The sequence below is a fragment of the Pygoscelis adeliae genome, unplaced genomic scaffold (genome assembly GCF_000699105.1).
Source record: "Pygoscelis adeliae isolate BGI_AS28 unplaced genomic scaffold, ASM69910v1 Scaffold167, whole genome shotgun sequence".
NCBI classification, from domain to species: domain Eukaryota; kingdom Metazoa; phylum Chordata; class Aves; order Sphenisciformes; family Spheniscidae; genus Pygoscelis; species Pygoscelis adeliae.
In genome coordinates this window covers 4,155,246-4,158,832 of record NW_008825428.1, presented here as the reverse complement: position 1 = coordinate 4,158,832, position 3,587 = coordinate 4,155,246, and positions in this window count along the sequence as shown.

The following is a 3,587-nucleotide window of genomic DNA, read 5'->3' as shown; positions in this document are numbered from 1 at the left end:
AGACCTCAAGATGTGTAAAACTATTTTAAGACTAAGGTTTTTTAAGACTAACTCATGGCTGTTCTGATCTAGTGCTGGTTATAGTTGTGCTTTAAGTAGGAGACTGAGCTTGATGATCTCCGGTCATCCCTTCCAAGCAGCAGTTCTATGGTTCTGTGTCAAATTGCAGCATCTGACTGTATTATCGTTTCTTACATTATATAAGTAGATATAACATGAGAGTTTTAGAAGAAAAAAGTAGTAAAAAAGCTATTTTGCTTTCTTCAGACTAAATGGAGTGGAGGCTAGCATCATCTTCAAAAGGCAGCTTTCCATGGGTTTTTACTTCTTGTCACACTCAAGACTCTCAGCCATATCACAGCCCTAACTATGCATTGCTTTCAACTTAGGTAGATCCTCAGATTGATGTAAAATCCCTTTGATTTAGGCAGGCTCTACCCAGATACAATCAGACCAGTTTTAAAATTTCTGGATGCCTAGGAGCAGTACATTCAAGAGACAGGACAGTCACATTGCAGTGTGCACAGCAACATTCACTGAGCATCAGTGAACGAACCAGTGGTGAGTGTGTGCAATCCACCTGGCCTGCTGCACACGTGCTACATCTTCACTTGCCCAGCAACTGCTTTTCCAGACACCTCAGAGCCCTACAAAAGTGGTTTGGAAAAGAAAGGAAATACCCTGTTTCATGGTTTTCATTATGGACATGGAGCTGACTCATATGACACAGAAAAGCTCATGTTAAATGGGAAGATGGTGACACCCGCAGTGACAGATGGATCTTCGGAGACCTTTCAAACAGAGTTCTTATGACCTTTGCCTGGTGGACTGAAGCCTCACTACAGGGCTGCCCATACAGCAACACGGAGGACCAAGGGTTTAATGACGATGTTAGCATGACTCCAAGTCTTGCATTAATTCACAGTATTTTTTCAGAACTGACTAAACCAAGAAAGTAAAATCCTTACATTTTTCTGGGGAAAAAAGGGCTGAAGAAGGACCTTCAGGAGGCAAGAAAAGCAGTTACATATTTGGGATTGTCAGGCATTCTGGACAAAACAACAGACTAGAGATGATAACATTTTCTATATGTCAGCCTTTGGGATATCTAAATGACACTGGAGATGGCAGAGCAGCCTAGGATTAAGAGAGAGCAAAGGACAGTTAAAGCTGTTCTGGCTTCCCTGCCTCTGGACTGCAAGTCCTGTCTCTAAGTACCAGTATCCTAAATATTTATCTCAAATGCAAGTGTTTAGAAACATGAAGCTGAAAGCTGAGTTCTGACATAAGCATACATAGTGGACACACATATGCATATGTATCATGATACCGGCTATGCAACAGAATTCTTAACGATCACTGCACAATCGTATTAGTCCCTTTGTTTTAATTTCTCTGCGATCACACATCTTCCACACATAAGTTTGTGCTATGAACATTCAGTTTTCTTTCTCCATTTGCTGCACATATTTTTCAGCTGTAGTTTAGACACTGATGTTTCAAAAGTGTGTCCTTTTGCCTTATTTCTCCCACCTTCGTCTCTATTGCATCTGGCTTCATCAACCCAGCATAAAAAGGAAGGAAAACGTGCCAAATGTTGCACATTTGATATCTGAAGTGTACCTATTGACCTTTGACTGGAATGGATATTTTAATCCCACACTCGAAAATTACCCTTCAAAAGACTTGAATTCAAATTGCCAACATGATATGTCATCTTCTAATCTGATGTGACTGGAATGATAACATTTGTTTTGATGTGTAATGTAATCCAGTGTGACTGATCAGATGCAACCTGCCATAACGCTGCAAAGGGCAATGCATCATGCTCGGAAATTAAAACCATCCTATTTTCTGGAAGTCATAGTAAAAGGAATCTACCTGAATTTTACATATTATGGGATTTTTCAAGAGCTTTTTAACCCAACAGTGACAACTGCCTTAGTTAAAATATTCATTTTCATTGCCTCTTGAATCTGACTCTAGCTATTGCTATAGCATCTGCATTTTGGCTATTTTTCTGTCAAGAAATAGGCAAATTTCAAAACACTGCAGAATGTCTAATGATTGGATTTAAATTGTATTAGAATATTCTGCTTGGAAAGAATGCAGTTTGCAGCTTTTAAACTCACTGTCTCTCTAGTTGTTTGCAGTAGTTGCTTCTGTAACCAATGCAGAAAATACTTCCTTGTGGTCTGAGATGCAGCTCCAGGTGCAGGAGAAAGCAGCACCCAGCAGCACCAGAAATCAGCAGCTGTTTATCTTTCCTGTCCCGTTATTTCAGATTAGAGCACTTTGGGGGCAGATTTTACAGAATCCAGTGTCTCCCCATGTGATCTCATAAGTTACTTGCAATCTTCAAGGCAAGCCTCACCCACACAATCAGGGGCAACTCTTTCTAGTCCTCTGAAAATCACAGAAAACTTTAATTATAAAGCAATACAGGGATCAGTAAAAGTATATGAGATGATTACCTGGGTGTAGGTGGTGGAGCAAACCAAAAAGGGATCATCTTACTCTTCAGCAAGAAAGTCATAACCAATGAGTCTGCGACACATAATTTTTTGCGTAATTATGTAAAATGCTGTTGGAATATTAAGTTTCCTGCAACAACAGATTTGCAGTAAAAATCTGATGACATACAGAACAGTAATGCTCAGTATTGCTCAAGATGTATTCAGCAGGCCAGGACACTGAACAGAGGGAAGTAATGCTATGTAAGCATGGGGGTAAAGATGTGATACACTGATGTGTCCAGTCGTCATATTTATCCACAGAGGTGAGCACCTCACACAAGAAGGATATTTCTTTCTCTAATATATGGACACTGTTCATATATCGGCGCTGTTCTTGTTTTATTTTACTTAAGTCAAATAGGCTATCAAACATGGTTTCTTCTTTCTGAGTAGGAAAGAAATGTAGACAATCTGAATTAGAAAATGGTGAGTTTTAAAAATAGATGGCAATTGGAGACATCTATTTCCATTACAAGCTCAAATATTTAAACCTAATTCTTTGCTTTCTGACCAAAGAGCCTTAGAGAAACTTGCTAGTAGTTGACCCAGGTCCAATCTGCTTCTGCTCCATTGGGGTTAGGAATTCAGGAAGGGGAGGGTAGGTGTTATGTGAACACAATGTTCCTGTTCTTGCAGAGGCAAGAAGATATTTCAAAGTATTTAAAGTATTACTTAGGCTTCTAATGCAATAGGAATTGCAACAGTATTTTCTGATGGGGGTGGGATGCAAAAAGGTAGTGAAAGTTATGGAGAAAATAATTTTCTGGCTTAAAGATTTTCATTAAAACCCTGAATAAAAACAATAATACATTAAAAAAAAAAAAAAAAGAAGAAAAAAATCCAACCCTTACTTAGAAACATAGAATCATTAAGGTCGGAAGAGACCTCCAAGATCATCGAGTCCAACCGTCAACCCAACACCACCATGCCCACTAAACCATGTCCCTAAGCGCCTCATCTACACGTCTTTTAAATACCTCCAGGGATGGTGACTCAACCACTTCCCTGGGCAGCCTGGTCCAATGTTTAACCACTCCTTCAGTAAAGAAATTTTTCCTCACATCCAATCTA